At 38.9% G+C, this 24,431-nt stretch overlaps 1 long non-coding RNA gene across 1 annotated transcript; it reads right to left on the bottom strand.

Moving 5' to 3' along the window:
- Positions 1-828: 828 nt before the first annotated feature.
- LOC134299142 (uncharacterized) lies at positions 829-24,078 on the bottom strand. Its single transcript, XR_010006291.1, has 3 exons — positions 18,372-24,078; positions 5,678-5,737; positions 829-4,747 (listed from the first exon to the last, which is right to left on the bottom strand). It is a non-coding gene; the product is annotated as an uncharacterized LOC134299142 (long non-coding RNA).
- Positions 24,079-24,431: the final 353 nt, after the last annotated feature.

A 24,431-nucleotide genomic window follows, 5' to 3' on the forward strand; every position in this document is an offset into this window, starting at 1 on the left:
CAGTCGGTCAAATTTCAGCATGAGGCAGAAAAATGCAGTGAATATACAAATCATAAAGTAGGGTTCAAACTGTTGCTTTTATTTGATATCTTAATTTGCATGGTAGCAGAAAATCCGTAGCACTTCAGTAGATTTGCGTCCTTGCTATCCTAAAATCATAGCATAGAATCCACAAGTGCAATTTGAATCTGCATTATATAGTCAGTGTAGATCCATATAATGCAGCCTGACTTCATTATATGCATCTACATTGACTATATAATGCAGATCAAACTGCATTATATGGCTGTGTAGATCCAGCTTCAGACCTGGTGGACTAGAATTATTTTAAGGATGTATATCTTCATAAGTAGAATTATGTCTGCAGGAATAAGAATTGGGCAGTTTCATGGTGTCCACATTCAGTAAAGCTATGAATCTTCACAGTTCACTAATAAAGTTCCTTAGTGCTTCCTGTATGTGGCTAACTATATATAAAATGTTAAATAACACATAAAGTGATGTTGGATTCCAGCCACCAGCCTTTACCTTGTTGAGTTCTTATTAAATGATTGTGATTCACTTTGAAAAAGCACCAGCTCACCAGAATAGGATATAAAATTTTAGTTTGTTTTTTAAAATAGTATTTCAAACATTAAGTATCATTTCCTCAGACTTTTCATATGGATTCTATTAGTTTTCTATGAGTTTGAATATTCACACATGTTGTTGGTATTTCTGATTCCATTTTCCCTCTTGGCTTTTTATTGTTGCAGAGAGAGAGAAAAAACAAAGAAAAAAAATGACATGAATGGTATTCTCTGATAAAGGACAGAGGAAAGTGTAATGTTTGTTTGGTAAAAACTGATTTTATTAAAAAACCCATTTGGGGAATACATGGCCTAAAAGTCTGTTTGATGAGGCAAGGAAGCCAAAATGTTCCAGCATTATTTCAGTATGAAATATTAATACAGAGTTAATAGTTCTGGGTATCCCTTTCCAGAAAGGATCTATTAGAATTGTTAAAAGGTACAGTGATAGGTAACAAAAATTATCTATGCGGAATACTTTCAAAAAATTAACAACTCAATCTAAAAAGTAATTATCCAATAAAGTATTTATATCTAAGTTGACTGGCACCCCACCCCATCAATTACAATTTATATGCATTAAATATTCAGCAGCATGTTGTTTAAAAATGTTCTGTTTCAACATGATTATGAGGCAACAGCACAAATGGACCCCTTTAAATCCCTGACATCCTTATTTTAAACCGATTGATGCATAATGATTTTATGGTATTAGAAACATTTAAATATTGAGGTAATTCAAATGTTCAACACCATTACAGCAGCACCATTGAAATGAATGTGGATTCAAAAGTCCTATTGAGTTAACTGACTACTCCTGTTGTAACTAATGCTGGATTTAGCCCACTCAATGTAAATGAAAGAAGAACCAATGAAATATATATATGTGAAATACTTGGTTGTTGTTTATTTTCCGGGCTGTATGGCCATGTTACAGCCTGGAAAACATACAACAACCCTGTGATCCCGGCCATGAAAGCCTTCGACAATACTTGGTTGCTTTTTATTTGCACTTCGAATCTGTTCAAGCCAAACCTATCAAAGCTGTGTCTGCCTGCTTATAACAGGCAATTTAAATAGCAGTTGGCTCGGGAATTGCTTACTTGTGATGCATAAACATCAAAATAGCGACAAACGAGGAAAGCAGATAAGCTTGCCTCCATCAAGTCTTCTCCAGTATGTTAAAATAGAAACCATAGAAAATGTTAGTTCCATTGTATATTTTATCTATTGTAGATAAACGTCTTGCTGAAATGTTGAACTCTTCTCCTTCTCCACTCCCTCCCTTTCTTTCTTCTCTCTCCCTCTCTATCTTTTTTAGGTGATGCAGGAACCAATCCTGTTCTTTCCACATTATTTCTACTTGTAGCACCAGAAGTTTTGTTAAAGAAGCAATGCCGAGGACCATATCTACTGCCTTAACTGAGGCATACTTGCATCTGTTTTGGATACCAGGTGCTCATTTTTAAAATACTCTATTACTGTATTTATTCAATTTTAAGACGCCATCAATTGTAAGGCACACCCTAATTTCAGCACCACTATTGTCAAAAAAAATACTTAAGATAACATTTATGATTCTAAGATGGACTCCCATTTTTAGAGATGTTTATATAGGAAAAAGGTGTGTCTTAGAATTGAAGAAATGCAGCATTTGGTGTCTCTGTTACCACTGTGGACCCATTTATAGTACACAGTTATAGTGTCATAGGGCTCTTATCAGCTCTCATCGTATCTTATAGAATCCTGGGACTGGCATTTTGTGTTGGTTTCTGTGCCATATGAGGATTAAGCACATTTCACATAGTGTAATTGCTTGCAACCTGTCCTCTTTGCTTGGCCATGGCCTAACAACACAAGCAAAAGACTTTGGAACAGTTGAAAAACAACTTACTAATGGTTTTTAAATATATTTTAAAATTTTATTATGTGTCATTTTATGCATGTTTGCAGTTGTAAATGTATGTTGTGATAGCCTCCATGTTTATATATAGTTTATTTTATGTTTAGCACTGGTAGTGCTTCTGTGAGCCGCCCAGAGTCCTTTCAGGAAGATGGTGGCAGAGTATAAATAAAGTTTACTACTACTACTACTACTACTACTACTATTTTATCACTAACTGATGTATATAGAAGTTAATATTTTACATTCCTTGGAAGCTGGAATACAATGATATCTTTATATGTACATTAGTATATTTTCAACATTTCTGCTTGCTGATAATATTTTCCACACTGAATGTTATCAAGATATTCCAATCAGTATTAAAGCAGTAGAATTTCTAATCCTGTTTGAAAGTTTTCACTCTAATGTTGTAATAACAAAAGTGGGGAAAACAGCGCTTGCAAGCTGTACTTGAAATTTTTAGTAGAATTACTGCAGGGTCATTGCACTTTCAAAGGTACAGAATGTGTCAGTCCTTTTCATCTAGCTGGGTATTTAAAGAATTTAACCCTTGTCATATTTTTACTAAATTCAGATTGAATACTTTCCCCTCTGAAATACTCCAAGTTGTCTCTCATATATCAAAAGGTTATGAACTTCCACGTCATTCCAGGTTATGAACCTGGAAGAAGAATCAATGAAGCACCTTATTTTGTCTTATGGATTCTACAAGCAGGTTCAACATATATTACTCAATTAATTGAGATCTACCAAGAAAACCAGCCCACTTTTATGCCAAATTCTTACTAGAAGATAAGAATCCCAGTGTAACTTTGGTTGTTGCCAAGTTTTGGTCTGAGACCCCTTCCACACAGCTAAATAAAATCCCACATTTTCTGCTTTGAACTGGAATATATGGTAGTGTGAACTCAGAAAACCCAGTTCAAAGCAGATACTGTGGGATTTTCTGCCTTGATATTCTGGGTTATATGGCCGTGTGGAAGGACTCAGGGGCAGTTGGCATTAAAGAAGAGTGAATTTCTGTATTAGGGGGAAATGTTTGAAATAAATTCTGCCTGTATAATTTTATCCACTATTTTTTCTGGTCTTAGTTTTTCTTATATATGTATTATGTTATGAATTAGAACTTGCTAGCTCTGTGGGCTATAATAAAAAAAATTATTGCAATTTTCTACTGCTTAACTGAATTCTTGTGATCTGTTTCTATCAGTGACTCCCAATAGAACAGTATAGATATACAGAATAACAGGTATAATAATGCTCTTATCGTTTTCCCACGGCTGCCAAAAACTGTCACAAATTGATACATCCTCAAAAGGGGGCAAATGTACTTCCAATTTTTAATTAAGAGAGAATGTGAGATAAAGTGTGATTATTATTATTTGGTCTGTAGTTTTTCTGCTGTATGCAGAATTGTCCATGATTTGCAAATTTTATTATGAGTCTTAGATATCATTATGGGCTATATAATTCCAAGAAAGAAAACTGAAGACACAGTTTCAAGAAGCCATATTAATTACACTGAGGCATTAAAACACAAAGAGTGTTCTTTTTCAACTTTCTGATTATTACATTACATATAATTGCATATGCTATTCTGCATTTGCATTATGTTTCATAACATGACAGTGATATTCCTAGTCAAGAAATAAACGTATTTCTTTCACCATACAAGACATTTCTTTCAAAAATGTAAGGTATAACATAGTGAAGATCAATACTGACATCTACTGGTCTTTATTAGCACATCTCTGCTTTGCAAGCAATTGCAGCATATCACATAATTTCTCAGAGCAAAACTTCAGAGTTTGAAAGTAGTAACAGAAAGACGAAACACTGTTTAAAAAACCAAAGTTACATTCATGCTTTCATTGCATTTTGCATAATATTCTACATTTTAAATATGTCTAGGAATATCAGGATAATTCAGACCATACAGGGATAGATGCATAAAGCTTACAGAGCAGCAAGACCTTTAAAAAGCTGAAAATTGAGGAAGTTCATATAGGTGAATAGTTTGATATGTGGAGCCTTTGGTGGTGCAATGGGTTAAACCCTTGTGCCGGGAGGACTCCTGACGACAGGTCAGCGGTTCGAATCTGGGGAGAGCGGGTGAGCTCCCTCTATCAGCTCCAGCTCCCCATGCGGAGACATGAGAGAAGCCTCCCACAGGATGGTAAAACATCAAACATCCGGGCATCGCCTGGACAACGTCTTTGCAGACGGCCAGTTCTCTCACACCAGAAGCGATATGCAGTTTCTCAAGTTGCTCCTGACACACACATACAAAAAAAGTTCAATACAAGACTCAGTACAGCAGGTAGTCTAGAAACAAATGCTACAAATGAAATGAAAGAAAGAAGACAGGCCTATAGATACAAGACCTATAGATATAGAGCAATTAATTAGAACTGTATACTGAAAGAAGTGATAAACTTTTAATCCCCCGTTACAGTTTTTCCAGTCTAACCTTGATTTTCTTTAAGGCCCTTTCTTTCTTCTTCTTTCCAGAGGTGCTATGGTAAATCTTTTTATATAGGCTGGTGGCTTCCACATCAGTGAGTGAGTGAATATGGGGAATAGATTTTACATATTTGATTACTCCATTAAATTTAAATATAAGGATACCAAGGTGCTTGTTTATAAAGCTATTGCCCTCCCAACCCTATGATATGCCTGCAAAACGTGGACTGTCTACAGGCATCACACTCAACTCCTGGAATGATTCCAAATCTCTTGGGAAGGCAGGCGGACAAATGTCAGTGTTCTGGAAGAAGCAGAAACCATTACATTGAAGTGATGCTCTTAATGCCATCAACTCCGTTGGACTGGCCACGTTGTCCGAATGCCCAATCTCTGTCTCCCAAAGCAGTTACTATGCTCCCAACTCAAGAATGAGAAACGTAATGTTGGTGGACAGGAAAAGAGATTTAAAGGTGGGCTTAAAGCTAACCTTAAAAAAAACTGTGGTATAGACACTGAGAACTGGGAAGCCCTGGCCCTTGAGCGCTCTAGCTGAAGTCAGCAGTCACCAGCAGTGCTATTGAATTCAAAGAGGCACGAATGAAGGGTGAAAGGGAGAAACGTGCCAAGAGGAAGGCGCGTCAAGCTAACCCTGACCGGAACTGCCTTCCACCTGGAAACCGATGTCCTCACTGTGGAAGAACATGAGGGTCAAGAATAGGGCTCTACAGTCACTTACCTATCCACCAGCAAGACACTACACTTGGAAGGCCATCATACTTGGACAACAAGGGATCACCTAAGTAAGTAAATAAGTAAGTAAGTAAAGTGTTGTGTTTCACTGGTCTGTATTACAACTGGTGTTTTCCTTGCTTTTACCCCAGTGCTCATTGCTCTCTAGTCAAGTGTAGTTTTAAATGTATTTTGATATTTTTGTTCCATGGCAACAAAATATTTAATTTTTTATATTCATATTATAATGCATTTGCTGTGTTTTAATTGTATTGTGCCATGTTTGCAGTTGGGTCCCTGCCCTGTTGCCCTGAACCAGGCTCAGTGTAGTAGGACAGTAGGGATTCCCTGCCACTGCCATGGCATCTGAGACATGGGATTGGACCCACTTTAGTTGTCACCCAAAGTATATTTGGGAATTTCTAGAGTTTAAAAGTAATAAGCCAGAGTAAGGTTTATGCTATGTTTGCCTGCTCATAATAGTTTTGCTTCTTGCTCCGTCTTCTTGCAAAGTTATGTCTCTGATCCACTGCTTGATAGTTTCTTTGACCCAAGGGGATCCCAAGCACAGAATAGCTGAAGGGGAAATTCATATTGCTTTAATCTCTCCTTAAAAGCCCTGAACCAGGCAAATAAAAAATTGTCAGTTAAGATCAGAGAGCTAAACCAGAAAGAATAAGATTCAATCTAAGCCAGGAACTGATTTTGTAGACCCAAGCACACACTTGGAGTGGAACCATTCCAGATTCTGCAGTAAGCAAGGCGTTTGGAAAGCTACATGGGACACCAAGGCTGTCATACAGAAAATTGACTTGTATTGCCTCCAGGGGTTAAAAGTCTTTATAAATGCACAGCTGAGAACTGTACAGAAGTTGAGATATTACTCTGTCTTGGAACAGTTGTTCTCTGGCAAGCATTTTTATTCAGTCATGTCTCTGTTTAGCACTTCACCTGGGTTGCTATGGAAGGGACTTTTAATCCAGCAGCATTTCCCCTTATTTAATTTTTTAAAGTACAGTAGAGTCTCACTTATCCAACATAACCGGGCCGGCAGAACGTTGGATAAGCAAATATGTTGGATAATAAGGAGGGATTAAGGAAAAGCCTATTAAACATCAAATTAGGTTATAATTTTACAAATTAAGCACCAAAACATCATGTTATCCAACAAGTTTGAAAGAAAAAGTAGTTCAATGTGCAATAATGCTATGTAACAATTACTGTATTTATTCATTTAGTACCAAAATATCACAATGTTTTGAAAACATTGACTACAAAAATGCGTTGGATAATTCAGAACGTTGGATAAGCGAGTGTTAGATAAGTGAGACTCTACTGTACCTTATATTTTAATCTGTTTTTATTTCTAACTGTACTTGTTCAGTTGCCTTGTGGCCCTCTTTTGTAAGGCAGACAAAAGCAGAATACAAGTCAAAGAAAGAAGAGAGATGAAAGTAAAGTGAAGATCTTTGACATCTTCATTCCAAAGGGTGTCTCTAGGCCCAGGTAGTGCTTGGAGGCAGACTGAAGAAATCAAATCATTGTGCTTGACTGCAGCAGTTGCTTTGTAGCATGCCCCATCTCTTTTGCAATGGGGAATAAAGAAGACATTTTGCCAAGTGTCTCGCTGTGGGGGTCTATGGACTACAGACAGAGCTGTTCTTGTTGGACCTGCTCAAGCCTAAAACATTGCCTTCAACATTTCACAGATGCAAGCAGGGCATTGGGAGTGGGGAGAGAAAGAGTCATTATACTGAAATAGTGTGGGACCAATGTGAATTTTTGTGTGTAGCCGCTTTCAGTAGAGACCAAAAAAGGACAATCTGAGAAATCTGGTGGTGTTAAGGACCACAGAAAGAACCTGGGGCTAGATCTAAACTGCCCTATAATCCAGTTTCAGAATGCAGACTAACTGCTTTGAATTGGATTATATGAGTCTGCACTGTCATATAATCCAGTTCAATGCAGTTAGTCTACATTCTGAAACTGGATTATATGGCAGTTTAGATAGGGCCGGGGAGGTCTCAGAGGCTATCTCTGATCTAGGATCTGAGCTAGTGCCCTACAAAATTATACAAGAGTTAACATTTTAGAACCTATTCTAGACCTCACAAAGCATTTTCAAATTTGATGCTGATCGTTACGGGTGGAATTCACTATCACAATTCCAAATACATCATTTAGAGGCATGCATCTGTAAATGACTTATATTCACGAAGAGTACACATATCCATGACCATTGCATTATTGGACGGCAGCACATGCAAGCAACAGGGGTCTATTCGAATGTTGACTTGGGTGCAGCAGAGTGACTGATGTTTCCACCCACGCCTCCAGCATTGTCTTGTGTAAGGAGGAACTATGCCAGGGTTCCTCCTCCAGAAGGTCACACCAGAGATTGCTGGAGGAAGGACTTGGAAATGTCAGCCTGCTATGTCCCAATCAACAGAACAGACCTTGATACAGCAGAATGGATTGTATTAGTCAGGCCAAGAGATTCTTTTTCATTGAGTAAGAAGGTAATACTAACATGAATGTTTAGCAGTGAAGTCTTGATTATCTAGAAACCAAAGCATTCCTAAGTCTTAATATTTACAATTGTGGTGCCAAGGGAGTTGATACAACTAGAAAGAAAGTGGTTATAAATTTAGTGCTTCATATATATGTAATCCCTGCAGATTAATGTAAAGGAGACTGCTAAATGTCAGGTTTTGATGGGCCATTTGAAGTACATAGTGATGATTTATGATTGGTTTATGAATACAAATAATTGAGCTGGCAGACACACAAGTGGTCTAAGGCGGCTGGCAAGAAAGCCCTGAAATACAGAGAGTTGGTGGAACCAGTGCAGATAGTACCTTTAATCCAAAACCTTGGGGAAAGGAATAAAAGCCACAACAGACCTTACATGAGGGGTTGAAACAGAAGAATAAACAACAACAACAACAACAACAACTTTATTGTCATTGTATAACAAAATTCAATGCTTTCCCCATCACACTTCATAAAACAACGCACCTATCCCTCCACACTTTCAGGCTGCATTTTGTACACTCCTATCCTAAGGCACACTTTAATTTTTTTCATCTTCCATAATGTACTGAAACACCCAGATAAAAATCAAAATGAGATTTTTCAGGACTTCTTTGTGAAAATATCATTTGTTCAAGATATTTGTTTCAAAAATTTTTCATTTAAAAAGTGCCCAACATGAAAACATTATTGAAAAATACAGAGAAAGTCCCATAATCCTGCCCATTGGGAAAACTTCAGAAACTCTTTGCTTCTCTGTGCAACAACAAAATAAGCAAAACAATTTACATTATATACTATGCTTAATTCTTTATCACCCAGTAAAGATAAGGCTAGAAGGAAAATGTCAGCTCTTCTACCATCCATCTATTTAGAGAAGCTAATTGAAGTGAAGTAAAGATAATGGAACTGGGTTTAAAAATTAGGGATGTGAACTTGGACAAGATTACAAAAGTACCCATTTAGTTGTGGAACTAAATAACTAGAAGATTATAATACCGATATTTAGTTTTATGTATTATTATTATTATTATTATTATTATTATTATTATTATTATTATTATTATTATCTTTAATGGGTCTAGTGGTCGGCTTGATTGGTTGAGAAGAGCTGTTGGAAATGGTAACCTCCCAAGGCTCTCACTATTTATTTGTTAATATATATATTTGCTAATCTGTATTTTATGTTTATGTTGATTTACCAGTTTGACTGTACCTCTTTGGTGTTGGCGGGATTACAGACACGTGATTGTACTGAGCATGTTCGGACTCAGGACTCCATTTTATATTGTGTCTGCTTTACACCACAGTGGAAGTGGATGCATGTTTGCATCAGACCTCAGTGGAGATGTATGTATGTTGCTGTTTGGACTTCGGTAGAGAAGTATGACTTATGGACTCCAGTGAGTACAACTATACCTAAAGACTATGGGCTATTGATTAAGAATGATACCCTGTGTACTCAACACACAGAGAACTACATCCTATAGATAAATGAAGGTAAATAAGAAATCTGTCTGTATGGTGGATTAATACAAGATGTTTGTGAGTAAACAAGATATGCTATTTTTCAGAGAATACTTTGATTTTTTAAAAACTCTGAGTGCATATTTTAAACTAAGGGGTTTCAAGGGAGTGTATATCTTTTTGGGGAATTATAACTGTAATTTAAACTGCAATTTCAACTTTAAATAAACAACCATCCTCTGCTAACCAAATATATTTTTGTAGTGGCATGTCTTTATCCTTGGCAGTTCAAAGACTTGGTTCTTCAGTTTAACAGCTGCGTAACCTGTGTGCCATTCCATGAATGCTTATGAATATCACTTGTTCAAAGGGTTGACTTCTAACAAAGTTATACTTTTCTTGACTAGTGGTTTTCAAAAGGTGATCTCCACATGTTTATGGAGATCCACATTTGCCAAATTGATATGATATCATTTTTCCTTTTCAATAAGGTTATGAGTGCTATTTATTTCCAAAGGGATATGTGCCTAGAGACTGGGTGCAGTTATTTCCAATACTTTTCTGTTTTCCTATGCCTTGCCACTGAATAACTGGTGCTTTGCTAAAGGGATCGGGCTTTATTAGTTATTTTATGGTCACAACAGAAATATAAATGAACAAAAATATATTTATAAAATGCCTAACAAAACACCAAATGAAGTAGGATTGGTGAAACTGACTATGGAGTAAATCCAACATTAGCCATAGAAATTAGTGGAAGGCATCCATCACAGCTAACTCAAATCCTATTGATTTCAATGTGCCCGTGCCCATTCTAAAACTAACTTTGGGTTGTGCTTCTATTGTTGTCACTTTAAAAGTATAAAAACAATAAAATCTTCATTAGCTTCATTAGCATCTGTACTCAATTTGGTCTGTATTACATTGTTTAAACCTATAAAATGTGTGCAAAAGCAACAGAAGAAAAATATGTATTGCAGTACTACCACTCTTTTACCCTCTTTAGTTTGATACAAAAAGTTTTTTTAAAAAACCCTCAGACTCCTCTGAGATGCTTCAGGTGTTCAATATTAATTATAACATTTGCACTGAAAACTGAGACACCTGGGAAGAGGTCTCTTTTTCCCTACCTTTTCTTTTTCTTCTTCTTCTTGGAGATCTTGCCACAAGCTAAAGAGGTCACGAAAACATAGGGTCGGGCTCTAGCTATGCCAGCAGGATCTATAATAGCCTTTGATTTGATCTTAGACTGGGTTAAGGAGCTTCCCCAGAGCTTAGTTATAAGACAATTCTGGGGCTGTGCGGCTTTTTTATCCCACGTTTCAGGAATATCACAGACTTTGTTCACTGGCTTTGAGAGTCTTAAAAATCCCGTCACTTCTGCTCTCTGTAAGCTGCAAGTGGTGTCTGGGACCTTGAATGAAAAATAAATGATATTTCAGGTCATAATTATTTTCTGTGTCTTTCCCCAGCACCTGGAAAAGGATTTTGTGTGTGTACATTTATGTGTGTATTTTTCTATAAACAGAAAGAGTAAAAAAAAAAGTAAATATTAAATTTCTGCAAGAATAGATTTTTTTTAAAAAAAAACCAAACGAACATAACTTTGGTTTTGCATTTGGCCTTTAATAGAGAAAGGTTGGGTGTAAATTTAGAATGCTAATGGACTTACAAATGGAGATGTATATATAATGGGTATGTTCTTGCAAGTCACATATTGACTTATGGCAACCCCATGATTTTTTCATAGGGTTTTCTGAAACAGGATATTAAGAAGTGGTTTTGACAGTTCCTTCCTCTGAAATATAACCTTTAATGTCTGGCATTTACTGACAGTCTCCCATGGAAGTAACAGCTAGGACTGGTTCTGCTTAGCTTCCAAGATCAGACAAGATCTAGTATCTTTAGAGTATTTAGGCTTACCTAAAGGGAGAAATGTTTCTTCAAATAACCTAAAGCCAAGCTGTACAATCCTTTATAGGAAAACATGAAACAGATATGAAACAATCAAGGCCAGCTAACACCTCCCAACAAAGGATTCCCACAGGCAGGAAGCAGCCAGACTTTGAAGCTGCAAGGCCAGTCAATGCTAATCAAGGTGGCCAATTGCACCATTCATAATTGGCTCAAGCAGGCAAGAGTTCTTTCTCCCACCTTAGACCTTCCACAGATATATAAACCCCACTTGCCTAGTTTCCAACAGACCTCACAACCTCTGAGGATGCCATAGATGTGGGTGAAACATCAGGAGAGAATGCTTCTGGAACATGGACATACAGCCTGGAAAATTCACAGCAATTCTTTATAGATCATCACTAGCACTTTGAATTCTGCCCAGTCAGTGGAGATGTTTCAACATAGGAGTTGTAATATATATGATAATTTCTAGATCACAAGAAGAAAATCAAATTAAACTCACTGATGACCATACTCAAGTAATATAGCAACTCTGGTCATGCTGGCTGCGGGATGTTTGGATCTGTACTGTAAAAAAGATTTTAAAAATCTAAGCCTGTGTAGGTTTCCTGAGCAACTGGAACCCTAATGTATAGTAAGTAAAAAGCACTCTCAATTTCACTTTAATTACTTTTTCCAGCATGAATTTACCTCCTTGATGCTATCTCTTTTTAAAAACGGTTTGTTTAGTTTGCACTGCACTAGTTTCCCACTCTTTCCCACTTTGTCTCCCTGCTGTTTCAACCTCTTTCCAGATATACTCTATAGGCTTTATGCAAACCAAACAAAAATAACAAAGTCATGCAAAAAAGAACCCTAGGCACTTTGCCAGGCAATTTAAACTCTGAACTATGTTAAAAGGGTAAACGGTTCACACAGTTTTGATTCTCCCGTCCCCGCCTTTTCCTTGAGCTGCACATTATTCTGCCAAATAATGAACTAACAAATGATCTGGATGGAACAATGTCAGTGATAAATAGGATTCCTGGAAATCTGGGATTAGAAAAACTCTTAATCTTTTCCTCCAAAAGAAAAAGAAATGTAAATATTGACTTTGTTCAGATTTCCTTCACATTTCATACTATGTCTTTCATTCACATAAATAAATGTCATGCTGACATAGAAGTCTGACTGGCATTCTATTAATGAATTATCACACCTTAAGTACAACCGCTGGCTGCTGAACTTGCTGACCAAAAGGTTGCCGGTTTGAATCTGGGGAGTAGTGTGAGCACTCGCTGTTAGCCCCAGCTTCTGCCAAAGTAGCAGTTCGAAAACATGCACATGTGAGTAGATCAAAAGGTACCACTCCAGTTGGAAGTTAACGGCACTCCATGCAGTCATGCCAGTCCCTTGACCTTGGAGGTGTCTACAGACAATGCTGGATCTTCGGCACAACTAGACTTACGTAATGTCAGGGGAAAATATTTACCTTTATCTAACTGTCTTCAGTCAGGAGCCCCTGGTGGCGCAATGGGTCAAACCCTTGTGCCAGCAGGACTGCTAACCTGGAGGTTGGGTTGCTGACCTGAAGGTTGCCGGTTCCAATCTGGGAAGAGCGCGGATGAGCTCCTTCTGTCAGCTCCAGCCTCCCATGCAGGGACATGAGAGAAGCCTCCCACAAGGATGGTAAAAACATCAAAACATCCAGGCAACCCCTGGGCAACGTCCTTGCAGACGGCCAATTCCCTCACACCAGAAGTGACTTGTAGTTTCTCAAGTCGCTCCTGACATGAAAAAACCCCTGTTTTTGGTGTTTTGGGTGGAAGCAGATTGCACAATGACCAAAATTCCCCCTAAACCCACTTTTAACCTATGCAGCTTCACCCAACACAACCATTTTTGTGTCACTGGAGACCATGAGGAGGAGCAGAGATGTGTGCAACTATTTTTCTTTAGCTGGACATCATCTGTAGGGACCTCTTGAGGGCCATTAAAGGTCTCTGCAGATGACTATGGCAGAGCACTGATCTATCGGAAATGTCTCAACTGATCCCACCCTGTATCTCCCCTGCTTTCCAGTGACATAGCTTCTATAACATGAAGCCACAATAGTTAAAATGATATCAAACTGCTATGGCTGTGTAGATACAGATAACTATATAACTTGACAGCACTAAATATAGTTTCACCCATATAAAGCTGTTTCGATAAATAGATGAATTCGGCATCTCATTTCGTGGGCAGTTATACAGGATTCCCATCTAGACAAAGATAAGCCTTCTTCTCATAAAACAGTCAAGGGATCTTAGATATCGGGTTTTCAGACAGTGTGTTTTCCAGTTGTTATCCCTTGCTCTTACATTCCACAGTGTCAGCATCCCTAATGCTATTGCTTCTTGAAACTTAAGAGTCCCATGATACTACTTGTAGCCAATGTTTGTTTGTTTTTTTCCTTCTGAGTGACCAAATCCCTGCGATTACTACTAGAAATTTAAAAGACATGTTTTCACTTGAGAAAGTAATTACATGGTTTTGACTGTCCTTGAGCAAAGGGGAGGGTGATGGAAACAGCAACAACAAAATCTGATCCTATTGTGTGCCTTAATGAATATTAGTTATTCCCAGAATCTTTTATTAGAATTTTAGTTATCAAAATTTACATCACATACCATGGCATGCATTGATTAAAAGCCTTCCACCAAGAGAAAAGGCTGTGTGGTTTTTATGTTGATTTCTCCTTCCCTGTGGGTCCCCAGGTGTTTTGCCCTACAACTCCCAGAAATCTCAGTCAGTTTACCAGCTTTTAGGATTCCTGGGAGTTGAAGGCCAAAACATCTGGGGATCCACAGGTTGAGAACCACTGATATAGACTGTGAGGATGGCTGGCCCTCAATCTTCTGGAAGGGATTTGGGAGTCCATTGTATAAAGGGAGGCACTGATCCATCCACTGAACTATCTGTCTAACTCAATAGAAATGTATTCTGTAAATTAAATTGTGGGTCCAACACAATGTCAGAACCTACAGCTTAGGGGATTTTAAAAAATTATATCCCTTGTATAGTGAAAGCGGGCCCTACCTTCAAGCAGATAGGTTTCTGTCCTTATTGCCTTTTTGGTGAAATGTTTACTGTTGTACAGTGCAAAAAAAAGGGGGGGTTCATTTGCGTTCAGCAGTCCACCCAGAAACTTATGTTTGCATAGAAAACTACATTATAGGAATGCATGTTCTGATCTAGCCCCAACTTTCACATACTAGTGTGGATAGTAAAGGTAAAGGTTTTCCCCTGACATTAAGTCTAGTCATGTCTGACTTTGGGGGTTGGTGCGCATTTCCATTTCTAAGCCGAAGAGCCAGCGTTGTCCATAGACACCTCCAAGGTCATGTGGCCAGCGTGACTGCATGGAGCACCATTACATTCCTGCCGGAGTGGTACCTAGTGATCTACTTACATTAGCATGTTTTTGAACTGTTAGGTAGGCAGAAGCTGAAACTAATAGCGGGAGCTCACCCCACCCCCTGAATTCGAACCACCAACCTTTCAGTCAGCAAGTTTAGCAGCTCAGCGGTTTAATCTGCTGCACCATTGCGGGCATATCTATCTATTTGAGTCTAGATAGAATATTCAAATAGTTGATCATATGTATTTGTTCCATCACATTGTCAAAACAGACATTGGAACCAATACATTGCGCCTGTTTCAGAACTGAATAAAATAAAGTACAGTTGTACAGAAATGTTGCTACTAAAATTGTTGGTCATGTTGTAAGAGATTGGCCTTGTTCGTCTAGCACTTGTCTTATCGCTCTCTTGGAATTCTCTCCTTTACTTCCCCTCCAAATACGTTGGACGAACAAGGCCAGTCTCTTACAATGTGGATCCACATCTTCAGTTTGAAGCAGCCCTCCCCAGTTAGAAGCTCCTACTTGGTATTTGCAGAGCTCAATGGTTCACAAGTGCAAGTCCACATCCATTTTCCCCACAACACAGAGAAGACAGGTTCCAAGCACCAGAATGTACTACCGTGGCCATTTCATGGTTGAGGGAAGGTAAGGGAAGGTAAGAAGAAATCATGTGCCCAGAAAGAGAATAATTTTTTGCCCAGACATTGGGTTTGTTAACCCTCTTTTGGCTCTGGCAGCATATTTAGGCACATGAAAGCTGCCTTACATGGGAGATAGGGGAGAATGGTGCACAAAGGTGTACACAGTGTATAGAAAAAGACAAGTATTCATGTCAATAACAGGATATCAACAGCAGTCACAGATTCCACCAGGGAACCGCAGTGGTGCAATGGGTTAAATCCTTGTGCTGGCTGAACTGCTGACCTGAAGGTCAGCAGTTCAAATCCACAAGATGGGGTGAGCTCCCATCTGTCAGGCTCAGCTTCCCATGCGGGGACATGAGAGAAGCCTCCCATAGGATGGTAATGCATCCGGCCACTCCCCAGGCAACATCTTTGTAGACGGCTGATTCTCTCACACCAAAGGTCACTTCTAACACAATAAAAAAATAGATTCCACCAATATAGTTGGCACTTCAGTGAGAATTGGGTTATTTGTGAAAGTGCTATACCTGCAGTAATAACAACAACAACAACAACAACAACAACAACAACTTTATTCTTTATCCTTTCTGTTGAAGTTGAGGAAACCATGAAAATGAACAAAATCTGGCTACCAGTATTAAAAACTCAAAAATCAGAACAGTAAATAAGAAGCAACACTCTGAAAACAGAGGAGTTCCAGACATGGGAACCAGGGGCAGCTAACAACTCCGAACAAAGGATGCCCCCAGGCAGGAAGAAGCCAGGAGATGAAGCTATTCATTGCTAACTAAGGTGGTTAACTACAACATTCACGCTGGCCTCCAACTGACAAGAGTTTGTCTCTCACCCTGGACTTTCCACAGATATATATAAACCTGCTTTGCTTAGTTTCTCCATACCTCACAACCTCTGAGGATGCCTGCCATAGATGTGGGTGAAACGTCAGGAGAGAATACTTCTAGAACATGGCCATACAGCCCGGAAAACATACAACAACCCAAACATTATCCAGATGGCCAGCACAAGATGGCAGTGTCATCTTTTGGGACTTCGGAGGATTCTCAGGAGCTTCCAGATGATGCTGACATTGCCATGCATTAACTATGAGATAATAGAAGAATAAATCTTTATTTCTGTCTGCCCTCCTCTGACCAAGCCGAGGGCAGCATGGGTTGATGGGCACATCTGAATGAAAAATCAGGAATGGTTCAAGTCAGTGTTCTACCATAATGAATTGTTCATCATCATTAAAAAAAAAAACCTGGCTGCTGAAAGTGTTGAATTAGCAAGCATGAATGTGTCAAATTAACATACGGCACTGTGTAAATGTATTGTAAATTATACATCTGTATTTATGTTCATGAGTTTGCTTAATTTTCCTCCATTCTAAAGCTGCTCATATGTAAGAGTTAGGTTTATGCACATTGCTAGCAATTGTGCAAATGTAATTTTGATGGAAACTAGTGCATGTTTATGTGTTTACATAAATAACACCCCAAGTAAAACAGGCAAAGAGACAAAATAGCAATTGCAAATATTAGCAACTACATGAGTTTTGTTTTCAAGTAAATATAAATTAATGGGAACAGAGTTTAATTTTTGGATTTCAGTTCTCAGAATTTTATAATAAGCTGTCTGTGGAATTTGGAAGTTTTAAGATATTGAACTAACATTTACAAGCTCAAGTTTGGAAGCTTTCTTTCCAACGGCAATAGCAACTGCAGGAGGCCTTATTCACACTGCGACTCCTATGAGCTTTTGTGAATATAAACCCACTTCTTCAGATAGAGTATACTGTTTGCAGAATCTCTAAAAAAATTTAAGATGATGGTGGTGGCTGTGCTGGATCAAAAATGTTAGAATGTATAAAAGAATGTAGATGCACATATTTGCCATATTTTCTGTTTTGTTTTCTCCCTTTTAAGAAGTATGTCCTAGCAATGTACATGTGTTTGTCTGTATTTATTAGGAAGTTCATCTGGATAACACTATCCAATTCACAAAGTTAACAAGGAAGGCATCAAAGTTAATAAGGAAGACATCAGTACAAAATGAACAAAGGAACTCAACAAAGAAGCTCAACTCTCAGAACTTGAAAATGTTTCTTCTGGGAATAGCAACTCTCAAAATTCTCCAGTCCACATGACCAAAGATTCTGGGAATTACAGTCTAAAATGTAGCTTTCCTAGTCTTAGCCATATGGATTTGAAATATATTGTTGAATTGCATTGAATTTTTGAATGTCTGTGGAGTCCTCATTCAGTAAACTTCCAAGGTCAGGTATTGATGGTGATTTTTTGATCGATGAAAGACAATACAAATTGCACAGAATTGCACAGAAAAGCCACATCATTCAAATACTGTTAATTTATAAACCAGGATGGGGTTATAAACCCTCTGGTTTCATTTATATTTTTGGTACATTGCTGGGAATGTACACACACACACATACACTTGAGATGTTGTGAATTTTATATTTTTCTTCAACTTTTCCTCTTACAAGAAGGAGGATGCTTCAGTATGAGAGTTGCATAAGGAAAAGGGTTAAATTCTCATTCAAACCTTCCTTTTGGATGACATGTCTTAACATTGGAATATATTTTAATTATGTTTTTATGTATGTATTTAATCTTAATTTAATTTTAATTCAAGTTTATGTTTTTATGTCCCCCTGTCACCAGCAACTCATTGGGAACTGTCTGCAAAAGTTCTCAGATATGGAGTAAAAAATACAAATTTAAAATCATGCTTTTTACCTTAAATTGATTCTGAGACGCAGCTTAGGGGCAGAGTCTGCTGACTGTCCAGTCAACCTCATGTCAACAGAGGCAAAATTCTGGAAAAAAATTATTAAAGAAGTGGTGTCAAACACTTAGAAAGGAATGTGGTCATTACTAATAGTCAACACGGATTTATCAAAAACAAGTCATGCCAGACAAATCTGATTTCTTTTTTCCATAGAGGTACAAGCTGGGTAGATGCAGGGAACACCATGGATGTATCGTATCTGGATTTCAATAAGGCCTTCAACAAGTTTCCCCATGACCTTCTGGCAAACAAACTAGTCAAATGTGGGCTAGGCAAAACTACGGTTAGGTGGAACTGTAATTGGTTAAGTGAATAAACCCAAATGGTGCTCAGCAATGCTTGCTCTTCATCCTGGAAAGAAGTCACAAGTGGAGTGCTCCAGGGTTCCGTCCTGGGCCCGGTTCTGTTCAACATCTTTATTAATGACTTTGATGAAGGGCTAGAAAGCATGATCATCAAGTTTGCAGATAACACCAAATTGGGAGGGATAGTTAATACTCCAAAAGACAGGAGCAGAATTCAAAACAATTTTAACAGATTAGAGAGATGGGCCGAAACTAACAAAATGAAGTTCAACAGGAACAAATGCTCCACTTAGGCAGAAAAAATGAAATGCAAAGATACAGAATGGGAGATGCCTGGCTCAACAGCAATATGTATGAAAAAATATACTTGTGAATGACAAGTTAAACATGAGCCAACAATGTCATGTGGCGGCAAAAAAAAGCGAATGGGTGTTTGGCCTGCATGAATAGGAGTATAGTGTCTAGATCCAGGGAAGTCATTCTACCCCTCTATTCTGCCTTGGTCAGACCACACCTGGAATACTGTGTCAATTTCTGGGCACCGCAATTGAAGGGAGATGTTGACAAGCTGGAATGTGTCCAGAGGAGGGTGACTAAAATGATCAAGGGTCTGGAGAACAAGCTCTATGAGGAGAGACTGAAAGAGCTGGGCATGTTTAGCCTGCAGAAGAGAAGGCTGAGAGGAGACATGATAGCCATGTACAAATATGTGAAGGAAAGTCATAGGGAGGAGGGAGCAAGCTTGTTTTCTGCTGTCCTGGAGACTAGGAGGCAGAACAACAGCTTCAAACTACAGGAAAGGAGATTCCACCTGAATTTTAGGAAGGACTTTCTAACTATGAGAGTTGTTCAGCAGTGGAACTCTCTGCACCGGAGTGTGGTGGAGGCTCCTTTTTGGAGGCTTTTAAACAGAGGTTAGATGGCCATCTGTTGGGGGTGCTTTGAATCTTGAAAATATGTTTATGAATTAAAGATTTCATTTTTTTAAATTAAATTCTTTTAGTAAAAGTACAGAATTAGAGGCTATATAACTGTATAATGCTTAAAATAGCTTAAAAACAGGTGAGAAAGTGACATCAGGAGAAATCTGAATGAATTGGGAGAAGAAACAATTTCAGCATGTGTTGAGTCAAAAGGGGATTCGTTTCAAAATGTAAGAAATGGGTGTGTTGGGATTTCTATGCATCCCATGTGTGTAGCATATGCATCCAGTCATTATCAGCTACGGGATGCATACAGATTTACCATTTGTTTCTTTGAATGTGATGAGATACAAAGAAGAACAGTTAAGCTGTAACTAGCAAATACAAGGACACTATTGTAGTCTATTGTACAAAATGCATACACCACCTGTAACTCCAATTTCACTTAGACCTTACATCTAGCATGTAACTTGACTCTATGCAGACTATAAAAATGTTCATTATTCCTGTACTGGATGTGAGATGAAAGCTCCACAGATCTGACAAAAACACTTACTAGGATGCCCAAGTATTTATCATGTTCTTTAAAATTTCATATTGTAGCCTTAAGGAGCAATCTTGTGAAGAACCTTGGATATACTACATCACACTTCCCAATTAATATGGATCAGGTAATGTGAAAGGAAAGCCACCTGGGATGCTGTAGTCCCTTGTCTCCCAGCTAATACTGAAATAGCCCCAGGTAGTCTAGAATCTGCCAGAGGGGAAGATATATATATATATATGGATGACCTAAGGAAACCTGTTGAGATGTCTTAGTAAGAAATAGGTATGTACACTTCTCTTTGATCAGAGTTTCTTGCTGTGTAAATGAACTTAAATCTTATGAAAATGCTAGCTTTCCATATCTATCTGTCTATCTATCTGTCTCTATATACATGCATCTTGGGAAAATCGCAGCATTAAACATTTACAGTTACCTATTCCCTCTGGACAAAATCATCACCAATGTTTAAAACACAGGGGGGGGAAACCTATTTATTTTCTTGCCACGAGGTAGAATTGGCAACATATTACAAGAGCAGCCTAGTGGAGATAGGAGGTAGGAGACTTAGATTTTTGATGAACCTTTTTTTCAAAAAAAGATCCCATTTGTAAAAGCATTTCTATGTTGTGATCAATTGAGTTTAACCTAAAGCAATGATGATGGTTGGCATTCTGTATTGCAGATTGTCAAGGGATCTTGTAGCACCTTAGAGACTAATGGAGAGAACCAAGCTGGTAACATAAGCTTTTGTAAACTAGGTCTACTTTCTCAGATTTGTAGCATAGAGTTATGGATCCGTATCTCCTCCCTACTCATTAATACTACACAATCACAATAATAGCACTACAGTATTGCCATAATTGTAAATTTCATCTCAAACCTACTTTACCAAGCTACAATTTTGCTGAGAGATGGAGGTCTGGTGAGCTGCCAATCAGGGCATAGGGGATGATGTTCCTAACCCTCTTCCCATCAGTGAGGGAGATGGTGACAATTGGAAGTAGTATTCCATCATAATTCCTTGTCGCAGTCTCGTGTACTTGCAAGAGGACAATAGAAATATCATCGTCCTATGCCCCAAATGGCAGCTGAACAGATCTCCACTCTTGATATAGATGGAGGCTGGTGGATTGCATCAGGAGATAGTACTTAGTTACACATAGGAACTGTAAAATATGGGTCTTTGATTTTATAGTACAAAGGTACTACAAGATCCCTTTGCAAACTGTCATTGTGCAGTTTGTTACTTTTATTAGATGACTAGCTTGGGTACCTGATGGTGCCCAAGTTATTTTAAAAAGGCATTGTTTGTTTTGGGGCGTTGGGTAATATCATTTAGTGAATTAGTATCACTATTTATTAGAAAAAAGCCAGTCTTTGATTTCATTTTTTATTAATGCTCCCATTAGAAAATACATAATGATGTGAGTGGAACTACAATTCCAAGAATTGTGGATCAATCCTCCCCAAACCAGGCCTATATGCATAGCTGGCCATGTTGGATCTGTGTGCCAAGTTTAGGCCAGGTTCGTCGTCGGTTGGGTTGTGTGCTCTCTGGTTAAGGGTGAACTACAACTCTCTGGTGCCAAGGTCAATCACCCCAAAGTCCATCAGTATGCAAAGTTAGCAGTGTTGGGTTTGTGTGCCAAGTTTGGTCCATATCTGTCATTGGTAGGGTTCAGAGGGCTCCCAGAGTTAAAGGTCAATCACCCAAAGTCTACCAGTATTCCCAGTTGGAATCCTCTTTCTCTAATATGTTCAATTACTGTATGCCATAGAAAAGAATAGGAAAGAGTTAAGGTAGAGGCAGTGGGCAGGGTCATGCAAATTCCATACAAATGGAGAGAGAAAGGAACACTGCGATGTGGCTCACTGTAACCTGCAATGTCCTTGGAGGGAGGGCTTTGGTGGCTTCCCAGAACTGTGGGTTAAAGCTGTTTGTGGAAGTGGGAGGCTGTCTGTGTAAATGGACACCTCTGCCACATACACACATACGGATTATGTGTATACAAGGGTTATCCACAAAGTAGGTTACGTTTTGGAATTAAAAATGAACAAAGTATAGGAGAACACATTTACCATATGCAGTTGAAAGCCACACCCAAATATCACATCTCACGTAGTCACCATTCAAATCTAGGCACTTACCATACTTATGAATGAGCTTTGCAAATCCTTCCCCACTAAATTCTGCCACTTGTGCCCTCAACCACTTGTTTCCAACAATGGGGGCTTGGCTGGCAACGCAACGTTTTGTCGATGCTGCGCAGCTACGGGAAGGGCTGCACTGGTTGAGAGTGCAAGCGGCAGAATTTTCTCCTATACTTTGTTCATTTTTAATTCCAAAACGTAACCTACTTTGTGGATAGCCCTTGTAGATAATAGGATCAATTGATTCTGAATCTAAAATAGGCTGATCAGACAACCTCGAGCTTGACCTAAATGGGCCCAAATCAACCTGATTTACTTTAGAACTCAGGAATTGTTTGAAACTGTACTTCCTTTATGTGGAAAAAGAAGTGGGGAAGGTACTGGACTAGAACTTGACATCTTCTTTTTCAATTTATAGGAAATTGCTTGTTTTTAACATCAAAAACATATTTCCCTAAGACTATCTCTAATATTAGTTAGGAAGATGCAGTTGTTCAACCAGCACCAGTGTGTGTGTGTGTGTGTGTGTGTGTGATTAAAAGAGCAATTTTCTAGTTATTAATTTATTGCATTTCTACTTTAGGAGTAGAAATGGGAAGATATGCTTATGGGAATTCTAAATGAACTGCCAAAATTACCCAGTTGGCTTTAATTACTATGCATTTTGACTTGAAAATACGGCACCATTTTCTGCCCCAGCATTAAACTGTCTTGGGCCAGACCACTATCTCTCCCACCTGTAGTGTTAGGCAGTTATAGGTCTTTCTACTACTTCTTTAGAGAATATAAATTATCAAGATAAAAGGGAAATCTGCCAGTACACGGTTGTCCTCAGAATCATATGCCTACATAAAAAAATCTCTTAAGCTGGCTCTACCCTGCAGATTGTTGTTGTTTATTCATTCAATTGCTTCCAACTCTTTGTGACCTCATGGACCAGTCCATGCCAGAGCTTCCTGTCGGCCATCGCCACCCCCCAGCTCCTTCAAGGTCGAGCCAGTCACTTCAAGGATAACATCCACCCATCTTGCCCTTGGTCAGTCCACCTTCCTTTTTCCTTCCATTTCCCCCAACATCATTATATTTTCCAAGCTTTCCTGCCTTCTCATTATGTGGCCAAAGTACTCCATCTTTGCCACTAATATCCTTCACTCCAGTGGGCAGTCAGGCATAACTTCCTGGAGTATGGACTGGTTGGATCTTTTTGCGGTCCAAGGCACTCTCGGAATTTTCCTCCAACACCACAGTTCAAAAGCATCTATCTTCCTTTACTCAGCCTTCCTTATGGTCCAGCTCTGGCATCCATAGGTTCCTACGGGGAATACCATTGCTTTAACTATGTGGTCCTTCATTGCCAGTGTGATGTCTCTATGCATTATTTTGTTGAGATTGGTCATTGCTCTCCTCCCAAGAAGTAAACGTCTTCCTGGCTGTAGTCTGCGTCTACAGTAATCTTTGTGCCTAAAAATACAAAGTCTGTCACTGCCTCATGTTTTCTCCCTCTATTTGCCAATTATCAATCAGTCTGGTCGCCATAATCTTGTTTTTTTATGTTTAACTGCAACCCAGCTTTCATACTTTCTTCTTTCACCTTGTTTATAAGGCTCCTCAGCTGCTCCTCGCTTTCAGCCATCTAAGTGTTATCATCTAGATCAGGCATGGGCAAACTAAGACCCAGGGGCCAGATGCAGCCCCCTGGGCACTTACCTCAGGCCCTCCTCATTTTCCCTGTTCTCTCAGCATAAGGATACAGTAACCTGCTGCATCCGTATGCAGAAAGGACAGGGGAGGAAGGCACAGACCAGTGGAGAGCCCTCTGGAGCGCTCCCAGCCACAACATGTCTCGCCCTCCTCCTGGCATAAGGAAAGTGTGAGTGGCCCCATCCTTATGCCGAGAAGATGACTCAAGGAAGGCACACAGTGACTAAGAGCCCTCCCAAGTGCTCTTGGCGGTCACATGTACTGCCCTCCTCCTGGCATAATGCCGAGAGGACAGCCCAAAATCCGGGGAGGAGGATCAGGGGAGTTGCTGCATGTTTTATTTTCCTCCCAGCATAAGGATGGGGCGAACAGCCCCATTCT

Source organism: Anolis carolinensis, chromosome 5 (assembly GCF_035594765.1).
Source record: "Anolis carolinensis isolate JA03-04 chromosome 5, rAnoCar3.1.pri, whole genome shotgun sequence".
NCBI classification, from domain to species: Eukaryota; Metazoa; Chordata; class Lepidosauria; order Squamata; family Dactyloidae; genus Anolis; species Anolis carolinensis.